The sequence below is a fragment of the Macrotis lagotis genome, chromosome X (assembly GCF_037893015.1).
Source record: "Macrotis lagotis isolate mMagLag1 chromosome X, bilby.v1.9.chrom.fasta, whole genome shotgun sequence".
Classification (NCBI taxonomy): domain Eukaryota; kingdom Metazoa; phylum Chordata; class Mammalia; order Peramelemorphia; family Peramelidae; genus Macrotis; species Macrotis lagotis.
In genome coordinates, this window is record NC_133666.1 from 210,669,635 (window position 1) to 210,683,080 (window position 13,446).

Below are 13,446 nucleotides of genomic sequence, written 5' to 3' on the forward strand. Positions count from 1 at the left end.
ACTGTCCCTGACTCATTTTTTATGCTAAATCACTACCTTTTCTAGATGCTCATTAACCTTTTTAAATATTAAAACTATTAAAACCACTTTAAATCTTTTTAAGATTTGAAGACAAGTTCATTGATTAACCACATGCCTTCCATCTCTGGTTACACATGTCTCTAAGGAAGGTAGCAAAGGGTTAGACTAGGCATATTTTCATTTATGCCAATTTAAGGCATTTCCTCCATGAAGGTGCCACCCTTATCTTCAAACTGAAAAGTGGAGAAACTGATGAAAAAAGAGCAACTTTCCCCTCTGACTTCAGGCATTCCATCTCATGCTCTTTGACTCATGAGGGGAGACAAAGAGAAAAATTGATGGGGAGAGTATTCCATCTCTTGCTGTACCATTTACTGTCTAATTTTCAGTCTTTTGAAGGAAGAGAAGTAGTGACAAAGGTCCTCCTATCTCTTGCTGCTTTTGTCTTCAGTCCAATCTCTAACCTCCTTTTTAGGGAAAAGAGTGGGTTTTATTTCTATTCAATGATGGATATTTTTTTTTTTGCAAGGGAGTAGGGTTAAGTGGCTTGCCCAAGGCCACACAGCTAAGTAGTTAATAAGTGTCTGAGGCTGGATTTGAACTCAGGTACTCCTGACTCCAGGGCTGGTGCTTTTATTCATTGCACCACCTAGCCACCCCAATGATGAACATTCTTAAACCAGCCATATACTACATATTCCAGGGATTTTTTTCCCCAAAGAAGCAATTTATTTTTTTGAATGATAATTTGGTTATTTATTTTATATTATTACAATGATCTTGTTGTGAAAGTAAACATAAACCCCTCCCCCCAAAAAAGGATGAGAAACCTCAAGAATAGTGAGAAAGGAAAAAATGTATTTCAGTCTGTGTTCAGATTCCAATGACTCTGTCTCTGGGTTGAATTGCCTTCTTTATCATAAAAGAAGTTGCTTAGATATCTTTTCCCACAATCGCTATTACTAGCTGTATTTCCCTCTATTCTATTCCTCCCCACTCTCATTTATTCTGTTCTCTCTCCTTTCACCCTGTCCTTGCTCAGAAGTGTGTTGTATCTGACCATCCTCTACATTGAACTTTCCTACTCCTCTGCTCTCCCCATCTCCCTTAAACTATCCCTCTCCACTCTTCTCTAAGGTGAGATAGATTTCTATTCCCTATTAAGTGCGCATGTTATTTCCTCTCTGAGCCATTTCTGATGAGAATGAAGGGTCACTCATTCACTCTTGCCTCCCCCTCCCATTCCACTCCATTGCAAAAGCTTTTTCTTAACTCTTTTATGTGAAGTATCTTAGCCCATTTTCTTTCTCCTTTCCCTTCCTCCCAGTACTTTCCTTATCACCCATTATACCATTATATTCAATTCCCTCCTGTGCCTTGTCTACATATACTTCTTCTAACAGCTCTTATAAATGAGAAGATTCATATGAGTCATCAGTATCTTCTTCCCATGCAGGAATACGAACAGTTCAACATCATTAAGTTCCTCTTAGTTAGTCCTTCTCATCCACCCCCTTTATGGTTCACCAGAGTCCTATACTTGAAGATCAAACTTTTGTTCAGCTCTGGTTGTTTCAATAGGAATGTTTGAAAGTCCCCTGTTTCATTGTAAGTCCTTCTTTTCCCCTGAAAGAGGATGTTCAGTTTTGCTGGTTAGTTGATTCTCAGTTATAAACCAGTTGTCTTCCAGAATATCATATTTCAAGTCCTATGAGCCCTTAATGTAGATGCTGCTGGATCCTGTGTAATCCTGACTATGGAGCCATGGTCATTGAATTGTTTGTTTCTGGTGTCTTTTAATATTTTCTCTTTGACTTCGGAGTTCTGAAGTTTAGCTATAATATTCCTGGGAGTTTTCTTTTGAGTTCTCTTTCAGGCAGTGATTGGTGAATTCCCTCAATTTCTATTTTACTCTTTGCTTCTAGGATCTCAGGGCAATTTTGCTGCATTATTTCTTTAAAAATGAAGTCTATGCTCTTTTCCTGGTGGTGACTTTCAGGTAGCCCAGTGATTTTTAAATTATCTCTTCTGGATCTATTTTTGAGGGCAGTTGTTTTTCCAATGAGATATTTCACTTTTTCTTCTAATTTTTCATTCTTTTTGTATTGTTTCTTGATTTCTTGCAAAGTCATCAGTTTATTTCCATTCTGCATTTGAAGAAGTTATTTTCTTCAGAGAGATATTTTATCTCCTTTTCCAGATGTCCAGTTCTGCTTTTTAAGGCATTCTTCTCCTCATTTTTCTTTTGTTTTTTTTCCCCCATTTGCCCTAAACTGGTTTTTAACATGTTTTCTTCAGTATTTTTTTTTGTATTTCTTTCACCAAGCTGCTGACTTGGTTTTCATGATTCATCTGTGTCACTCTCATTTCTCCTCCCAATTTTTCCTCTATCTCCTTAATTGTTTTTAAAAGTCTTCTTTGAGCCCTTCTATTGCCTGAGCCAATTTTCTATTTCTTTTGGAGGCTTTGGATAATGAAGCTTCAACTTTGTCAGCTTCAGAGTGTCTATTTTGATCCTTCATGGGACCAAAGTAACTTTCTATGATCAGATTCTTCTTTTTCTATTGTTTGCTCATTTCTTCAGCCTATGACTATCTCACTTTCAAGGCTTTGGGGTTTTTTGGGGACACCCTAGAGGGGCCTTAATTCCTACAAGGTCTTATGAGAGTGTCTGACTACTCTCTTGCCTGTGCTCTGGTATGTGAATGGTCACAGGCCCTCCCTTCTGTCCTGAAGTTGTGAGAAGGGTTCCTGCTCTGCTTTGGTAGTATGGGAGGCCAAGCTACAACCTGTATCTGAATGTGGGTAACAACAGAGTCCTGCCCCAGGGAGAGCAGGAAATCACTGCAATCTCTTCCAACACCATTACTGTCTGTGGGTTGTGATCTGGATGTGTTGGTGGCTCCATTGATTCCCACTGCAGGTTCTCACTGCAGGACTGCTCTGAAGTTGGCACTCCACTCTGGTGTGGCAGAGTTCTCTCATCACCCCTTCAAGCTGACTCCAGTGATCCCTGGGCCAAGAGGTCTGGAAATTGCCCCCCCCTCTGCCATGGACCCAGGAACCCCATGGACTGTTTCTGGAAGGCTGGAGCTGGTTTGCTTCTGTGGGCTGTGCTACAGTGTGCCTGCAATGCAGCTCTTCCCAACCCATGGTCCCGGTGAAATAGAGCTTTCCTGCTGAACTTCTAAATTGTGTTGGACTGAGAAATTATACCAGTCAGTCTTTCTGTGAGTTCTGCCCCTCTAATTTTTGGCTAAAGTCATAATTTTACAGCTTTTGGAGGTTTTGGGGGGATGAATTTTCAGAAATTCCTGCCTTCATGCTGCCATCTTGGCTTTGCACCCTATCCTGTGATTATTAATAACTGTACGTTATCATCCTAATCCCATTCTCCTTTCCTCACTACCCAGTTCCTTATTCTCATCTCCATTAACTCTTTTTTTTTAGTTTTTTTTGCAAGGCAAAGGCACCACCTAGTCGCCCTTCCATTAACTCTTTCATGAAGTTCTAACAAAATACCAATCTCTTCTTCCACTTCACCTTCTGGAATGAAATTTTCCTTCAAACTAAATCTTTTTTGTTCACTCTTCTTTCATCTTCTAGATATTATTGTTGCCTTGTTTCCCCAAACTCCCACAGCCTCCCTGGTCATTCTAGAACTGTCTTTACCTTCACACATCCTCTCTGCTTACTGGTTGAGGTAGGAGTGTAGGAATATTTTTTATTCCCTATTGCCACTTTTAAATTCTCTCTCTATCACTCAGTAACTTCTTCTTTGAAGTTCATGATATACATTTCTACTATCTAATCAAAGTTTTGAAATCTTTTGCCTATAGATTTCTAGGTCACTTCTCTTGCTTCCTTAAATCTCACAATCTTTCTCTCCCCCCAGCTCCTGTCCTTTTATCCTTTTATTGTGGATCTTCAACATATTTATGTATATACATATATATATATACATATATATCTATATATACTGACTCTTTTTTAAACATCTTCTGTCACTTCATAATTTATATTTAATCTCCCCCATCAATTGGCTCAAACCCTACTCTCAACGAACATGCCCAAATCTCCCCCTTTCTGAAAAAATCATTGTTTTGTCATCCCTGCTATCATTATATATCTCTTTTTCCCTTGCAACTAAACTTGAAATCTATATCTACATTAAGAGCAACTATTTTCTGTCCTCTTACTCTCTTCTTAGTCCTTTGCAATATTGCTTTTAATCTCATTGTTTTATCAAAACTGGTCTCGCCAAAAAAATAACCCAACAACAAATAACTGCCAAATCCAATGACATTTTATCAATACTCATTCTCATTGATCTCTCTGTACTCTTTGGTACTGCTGACACTGTCGTCCTTGAATGTCTCTTCTTTCTAGATTTTCAAGATACTACTCTATTAATTCTCCTACCCATCTGTCTGCTCCTTTTTCAGTCTTCTTTGGTGAATCATTATTCAGATCATGCCATCTAATAAAAATATTTCAAATAGCCTCTTCTCCCTCTTTGCTCCTTCACTTGGTGATCTGATCAGTTACCAAGAATTTAATTACCATATCTGTGCTGATGACTCTCAAATCTATCCATCTGCCCCAATATCTCTATTGACCCTCAACTTTACATCTCCTATTGTCTTAGATCTCTCTAAGTCTACTTTAAGTACTCTAAGGAGTATATCCAGTAGACATATTAAACTCAGTGAAACCCAAAACAGAGCTAGTTATCTTTCCCCCCAGAGAACTTGTTTTTTCTCAGTTATTTTAGAGGATAATATTGTCTTTAGATTCTCTCTGGTCACCCACCCAGAGTTATCTAATAAATTCAAAGGTAGACTGATAATTGTATTTGATTTTTATAACTTTGAAAAATAGGTGATATAGTAAAAGATAAAAATGTGACCAATAAACCTTCCTGAAACTGAGGATAAGACAACCTAATGGGTATTTAAAAATTGCAGAGAGCTTTTCAGATAAAACCAAAATGTACTTTATATGATTTTTTGGAATGAAATTATTGCCATCATAACAAATTAGCAGAATTATGAATAGCAGAAATATTACAAAGTGAACCAGGTAAGAGAAATAAATAATCTTAGGAATATTATTATGGTCATTTTCATCCCTTTTGAGGTACTTATTTTGTACCCTCTGATATCTTTTAATAGGATAATAGAATGGTTTTGATCTTTGTAATTTCATTATAATAAAATGTAGTCACTATTGAAGACTTGCTCTTCTCTTGGTAGTGGAACAAATACAAGTCATCTAATTTCATTCTCAACACTGGATATTTTTATTTCTCTTCAGAAACTTACTGTAGCCAACAGAGATAAAAATCACTTTTTCCCCTAAAATGTTCAAAAATATATCATTTTTTTCTTGTGTTCTATTTGACTAGTTGATTTCAGTCTCGATTCTAAGCTATTTGTTAAGGTGAGTCAATAAACTTCTTGACATTTTTTTTCATGGTTGACCTAAAAAAAAGTGAAGTTGCCCTATTTCAGTAAAGTGCAAATGTTTTCTTTCTTTGTTCTTCTAAGACTAGTGTTCACTAAATGAATACCTGTTTTATTTTTTTAGCAGAGTATGTGTGATATCAGACAGGAAACTTTATTTGTTGTTCCCCCTGAAAGAACACTAACTTTGGAATCAGAGATCAAATTCAAATCCTCAATCTATAACTTCCTTTGAGTGACTGACCATTTTTATCTTTCTTGGCTTGCTTCCTTATTTATATAGCAACAGGAATTGGAATTGGGAAGGTGGAGTAGAGATGTCCCCAGAAGTTCTAAGAACTTGAACTTCAGGTTTAGATTCACTTCTTGTAACAGTGATTAGGTATTCTAGGGTAGTGATACCCTGTAGTTTGAGATGATGGAGCTATTGTAAACCTGGCTCTAAAGTTACCACCCTATTAGTTCAGGTTTGATGAGGTACTCCCATGTCCTTGAACATCTAATGAAAGGGATTTACTCTACCTTAACACTACCAATAGCTAATTAATATAGAGAAATATTAAATGGTCAGGAAACTCAATTCTTTGGGCACTGGAAAAGATCAAAATGGCAGTGGGGAGTAGTGCTTCATTAGCACTATAATAAAGCATGGAGCGTACAGGGGCAAATGGCACAAAAAGTATAGAGATATATAGTGCAAAGGGTGGGGCATAGAGGTAGCTGATTTGGGAATGGGAATGGGGTGGTAGAGGAGTGCAGCTAGCCAGTAAAGAGAATGACAAGGGGAAAAAAATCACCATGGATTAGAGTTGGGAGTAGTTGAGCAGCATGGATGGTCCCAGATGAAGATGGAGAAATGTCAGGGTGGGGTGAGGACAGGAGTCTGATGTCTCCTTTTTATAGACTATTTGTTGGGGGACAGGCTGATTCTTATCCATGCTACTTTGGGGTTAGTTCATTAACATAACCAAGTTATCTCACAGTATTAAGTTCTACTGGTCTTACTGTGAATATCTGAAACTTATCTGTGATTTATATAACAAAGGACCAAAAGACCCTGACAACAAGGCTTAGACGACTTTCCCTGATTTAGCAGATATTTTCAGGATGTAATTTTTGGTTATTATATAATGCACTTTGAAAATTATTTCTTTGATCTTTAGGATGATCTGTTTATGACTCCTAGGTTCCCCCTTGCAATTTTACTTCTGCTAATGCTATTTTATACTGGTTACTTATAAATTTGTTTACTATATTGACCACGAACACCGGTGGTGTTCATGAGAAGCAGAACAAGATGCAGAAAACAAAGATATGCAATAAGGATAAAATTGCACTTAGTTTATTTCCACGTGGAAATGCATCTGATCAGTTAGTCAACAAGGTATAATGACTTCTGGGGTCTCAGACACCCGACCACACATGCCAGGACCTTTTATTCCACCAGGAAGTTGCATCGGGAGGGACCAATCAAGCTATTGAGAGGGGAAGTTATATAACAAAATCCGTATGGCTACACCAGATAACCACTGGTCCTATCTTGGGCAGCTTGGGTGGTATTAATGGTGTTTTCTTTGAGCAATAGGATATATTGTAGCTTCATGAAAGAGAAAGAATGAATTCTTTACTAACCCTTTTCCTCCATAAACACATAAACAAGACATGAAGAGTAATAAATAAAACTTAAATATTTATTTTAAATATAAAATATAAAAATATTTATTTTAAAGGGATGAGCAGGAAAAACTGACCATCTCTGGCCTCTACTGTATGTGTGGTGCAAATATAAAATATAAAATAGATTTACCACTATATATGCCTATAAGGAGTGATAATATACTAGCATAATTGACTATAAAAACTGTGAAGGATCACACATAAAGATATTGCTATGTGTATGTATATGTATGTGTATATGTGTTTGTTTGTGATGTTTTTGATTTGATTTGACACATACAGACCTGCTAATTCTTCCTCATAAATGATGACTTATCTCCCAACTTTTTGCTTTTATACTAGTTGTCTTCTAAGCTTAGAGATCTCCTTCCATTTCTTTGAGTCTCTGGCTTGTGTGTGTCATATATATGACACACACATATATTATGTGTCAATATATATATATATATATATATATATATATTATATACATATATAACATGCAAAGACAAAAGTGTAACAGTCCCTGTATTTGCATTAGACTGTCTTTGCATTCTCATCATCTAGAGGGTTCTGAAAAAAAGTTTGTTGATTGTTTGATCATTAGTTCAATACAATAGGTAATATTTTCAGTTTTTAGTTAAATGTCTCCTTGCTCACTATTTGACTCTTCTTAGGTCTAGTTTAATTATATTTTATCTACATCTGGTGCTTGTTTTAATTTATTTGGCTAGAGTTTTCTAAAAAATGAGATTGTTGGACTAGAAATAATCTTTAGATGTCACCTCTAGTTAGTATTTCACCCAAAATACACACAAAATATAATTCTTCATTCTTTAGAATCTCCAGAGGAGATTTTTTCAACTTTTTTTAACATATTGGGATAGAAGAATAGAGGGAGATAAGAATGACAGTACCCCCAAATAGTAATTTACTTGCAAATGTTTTCTTCAGTTTCCCTGTCAGTCTAGTTTCGCAATAGCTTCAAACAAAGTGAAAGAATTTGGTAGTTATCTCTTTTAGACTAGTATAGGAAAAAAGTCCAATTACCTGTCTCAGTGAAACCATTTAAAGTATGTATTTCGTACACTTATTAGCCAAGCTGCCAACCTGTATTCCGATAGTAGAATTAAGAATTAATAATTAATTAAGCCTTAACTTTAATCCAATCTCTTCCCCTCTCAAAGTCACAAAGAAATTAAATGATTGGCCAAGGGTCATCTGAAAATTAAATCAGTAAAAGAACCAGGATTTTAAATCTCATGTTATTTTCACTATATTTCAAATAATTTTTGTTTTGTTCCAGATCTGTGACTTTTTGCTTTTGTGAGTTTGTGGTGACCAATGTTTTGTTTTGTTTTGTTGAGCAAACACCTTTCAACAGAGACAACAAAAATATATCATGACTCCTCAGGGTAATTACATCTATACTACACTTATGAGTCTTAAATTTATTCAAGTACTTACAGTAATTACACTGATAACTTTTGTACCCCCAAAGCTCTAAATTAAAATTTATATTATTTATGATGTTATATAATAATCATCATATATATTTTCATTCTATGTACAATTAAGAAAATTAAATAAAAGTCTATAAAATACTTATGAATATTTTATTGGGGCATTCAATATGAATGAAAAGAATCCAACTAATATTCATATGTTTACTATTATCTGCAAGGTATCATTAAATATCTTTATTTTATAAATTTTATTGAATATGTTATATTTTAATGGATACTCAGAAATGTAGACTGAAAAGAGTAAATATACTATTAAATTCTGATCTCTCTACAGAAGAAAGTTTAAATGACTTAATTTTACATTCAAGATCCTTCACCACCTAGATGTAATCTAGCTTTACAGTTTTTAGCTCTGTCTTGTTCGTTCTAAATAAAACAAAAAAAAAATCCTGAAGTCATTATCTTACATGTAGGGATTACTTTCAAATAAAGGTTGACATAGTCTTATTTTAATCTGGTATTTCATATTCAAGGGTAATGCTACTAATCTGTTGCCAATATAAAATGTGTTCCAAATTATTTGTTAAATAATTTTTTTTAGATTTTTGCAAGGTAATGGGGTTAAGTGGCTTACCCAAAGCCACACAGGTAGGTAATTATTAAATGTCTAGGCCAGATTTAAACTCAGGTGCTCCTGACTCCAGGGCCAGTGCTCTATCCACTGTGCCACCTAGCTGCCCTGTTAAATAATTTTTGAGTTTTTTTTAACAATTCTTTATTTTAACCTCTCTTACATTTTCCTCCCTCCCTTCTCTTCTTCTTTGTTCCACAGTCTTTGCTTTTTACAAAGAAAAATTGTCAAGCAAATACAAGAGTCAAGCAAAATCAAAAATTGTATTCACCATCAGATACACACATAGAATACCAGGCAATATACAAAACATCCCACAAGTGATATCCCTTGCCTTTTAGTTGAAAGAATTGAAGTACATCTTATTGTCTTTTCTCTGGGATCAAGATTGTTCATTAAGACTGATCAGGGTTTAGTCTCCCTTTATTATCATTTTCACTTCATTGTTATAGTCATTGGAAATACTCAATTTGCTTAAATCATTGTATCAGTTCATACAATATCATACATTTTCTGAATTCTTCATATTTATTATTGCTCATATTACAATAATATTATAGTACAATAATGTTTATCATATTTCTTTATCTTGATTTTCTCCCATCTGTTTCCCAGTCAATAGCATCAATTTTGTTTGCATTTTATGGTCAACACAAAAAGTGCCTCCATAAATATTTTGTTATATAGGAAAACTTTTTTAAAAAAAAATTTGAAATCTAAGGTGTATATGCCCAGTAGTGGGACCTTTAGGTACAAAAATATATGAAGATTTTTGTGACTTTTCTCGATGTGAAGTTGCCCTAGAAGACTTGGGGCAATTCACAGCTGTACTAAAAGGATGCTGTTACATATAATTTTTCTTTCCCATCTAACACTATTTCTGTCATTCATCATGAGGAACAATTTAATAAAGATGAGGCAAAAGATAAGAGTTACTTTTATATTAGCTTCTCTTGTTTTAGTGATCTGGAGCACTTTTTCATACAGTTATTTATAGTTGTAGTTTTTTGATAGTTATTTAAATCCTTTGACCAACAATTTATTCTTATATTCTTATATATTTATATATAATATATAATTTATATATATTCTTATATATTTATGTTCTTTTTATGTCTTTCATTTCAGACTTTTATCGGTGATATTTGATGCAAAGACCTTTCCTTCACTCAACAGTTTCTCTTATTCTAGCTTCATTGATTTATTCATGCAAAATCTTTCAAATTTTATGAAATTGAAATTATCTATTTATTTCATCATCTCTATCCTTCATTTAACAGTTCTCTTGCAGTTCTAATTGTGTCTACTTTGTGAGATACTGTTCCAACAATGGACTATATATCTATTTGACACTTAGCGTGATATAATATTGTAGAAAGTGAAATTACTTTCCAGTTTTCCCAGTAATTTGCAATGAATAGGAAATTCTTCCACAAGTAGTTTGTATTTGGGGGTTTATCAAACATTTGGTGACTGTGCTGGATTGCTTTAGACCCTCACTATTTTTTTAACCAGTAAAAAATAGTTTTGATGTTTATTGTCTTATGATATAGTTTGAGATCTTGAAATCCTATTCCCTTTCATTTCTACCTTTTCCCCTGCTATTTCCCCAAGAGATTCTAGGACTTATGTTCCTCTAAATGAATTTTGTTATTTTTTCCCTCTAATTCTATTAAGCAAACCCACGGTAGTTTGACTTGTATTATACTATGGTACTTTCAGAAACATGAAATATATACAGTGATTTCTGGGTTTTCAAGGTTCATTATCAGTTATATTTGTCCCTGACAACCCTATACTCAAGATCTCAATGACAGTCCAGGGATAAGAAAATGATGAATAAGTATGAGAGAAATTAAAAAGAAGGTTCACTATTGTCCCCTTCTGGAATATTCCCCATCCTCCAATACTGATTCATTATGGAAACTGATGTATCTGTGAGGTAATGGTTAGACCTATTCTCTTACAGAAAGACACCAAACCTGACTGTTTCGTGTACATCTACTAATCTAGAATAATATCTGGGAAAAAGCACAATTCTGCTATTTTAGAAAAGGAACTGGGGAAATTCCTGGGAAAGTTGGCTAATTGATAGGTTCTGTTCAAATCCAAGTTCCACAAAGATGACATTAAAGAAAAAGAAAGCATTGGCAAATGAACCAGGGGCTAGGCAACCCCAGGAATATAAACTTAACCAAAGAAACAAAAAATCAAAAATCAAAATACAAACAAATAAGTCATAACAAAGGACTACTTTATGAGGTCTAAAAGTAAGACAGAATTAAGGAAGCACCAGTCTTGACCTCAGTATATTCATCCAAAAATATCAAAAGCAGCAGGGTACAGAGAACAGGACATTTCCCTCAGGCTCCACATCTAGGCCTCCTCCATCTTCAGTGTCTCTAAAACAAATAAGACTACATCAGGGGACAAGGTCCAACCTCACTCAGGATCCCCAGTCTGGAATTGTGAAGGTAGAAACTAGACCAGTAGAGTTTTATAATTTAGGTCTTTGGGCCTGGGTAACCTATACTATTCTGAATATGGAATGGTATGGAAAGAACCAGTATAGAGGTGGTTGGTGGCACAATGGAGAGAGAGCAGGGCATAGAGTCAGGAAGATCTGAGTTGTCAAAGTGAGTTTCCTAAAGTGCAAGTCTGACTATGTTATCACTATATTTAATAAATTTCAATGTTTCACTGTCACCTTCAAGATCAAATATAAAATCCTCTGATTATCCTTCATAATCAAGCATCACTTACATCTGTCTTTCTAGACTTTTTTTACATACCCTCCATGTATTATTCTTCAGTCCAAAGATACTGGCCTCCTTGTTGTTCCCTGAACAACCATCTCTTGCATCTGGGCATTTTCTCTGTTATCTTCTATGTCTAGAATACTATCTCGCCTCATCTCTTACCTCTTGCTTTCGCTGGCTTCCTTCAAAAGCCTTTGTATCCTTAGTGCTCAGCACAGTGACAGGTATTAAAGTTCTTAATAAATATTTACAAACTGGCTTCATACTTGAAGCCTTACTAAATTGCTAGGACTATGCTATAAAGGATCACTTTCACAATCTAACAACATACCAAAAGAAATCTTTTTCTTTAAAAAAAGAAATTTATTTATTTATTTATTTTCAGCCATTTGTACATGCAAGTTACAAAATTTCCTTCCAGCCTCCCTTCCATCCCCCTCCCCTCAGCAGGGAATATATCAGGTTAGCATTTTACATACATATTTTGTTAAACATATTTACAAATTAGTCATTTTTGGCATAAATAATTAGGATTAAGGGAAAGAGATACATAAGAGATAATTTTTATAAAGTGTTAATCAGATTCAGAAGGGTTGTTTTTTTCTGTGTGTTTTGTTTTGTTTTGTTTTTCTTCCTCTGGTTGGGGATAATATAGATCATAACCAGTCAAATACAGTTGTTCTAACTCTCTGGACTGTTGAGAGGAGCTGCTTCCATCAAAGTTGTTCATCTCACAATGTTGTTGATGATGTGTACATTGTTCTTTTGGCTCTACTCCTTTTGCTCAGCCTCAGACCCTATAAGTCATTCCATGCTTCTCTAGAGTCCAACCATTTATGGTTTCTTATAGAATAATAATATTCCATAGTATTCGTGTACCATAACTTGTTTAACCATTCCCCAATTGATGGGAATTTCCTTTGATTTCCAATTCTTTGACACTACAAAAAGAGTTACTATGAATATTTTGGAACATGAAGGACTTTTCCTATTTTTAAAAAAATTCTTCTGGATTTAGTCATAGAATTGGAATTGCTGGGTCAAAAGTTTTATTTTTCTTTGGGCATAGTTCCATATTGCTCTCTAGAATGGTTAGATCTGTTCACAACTCCACCAGCAATGCATCAATATCCCAGTCCTCCCACAACGTCTCTAACATTGATTATCTTCCCTTTTTCTCATTTGGGCTAATTTAATAGGTGTGAGATGACACCTCATTGTTATTAATTTGCATTTTTCTAATCAATAGTAATTTGGAGCATTTTTTAATATGATTATATATAGCTTTAATTTCTTCATTTGAAAACTGTCTGTTCATATCCTTTGACCATTTACCAATTGGGGAATGACTTGTGATCTTATAAATTTGATGCAATTTTCTATATATTTTAGAAATGAAACCTTTATCAGAACTCCTGATTGTGAAGAAATCTTTAGTGGAGACCTTT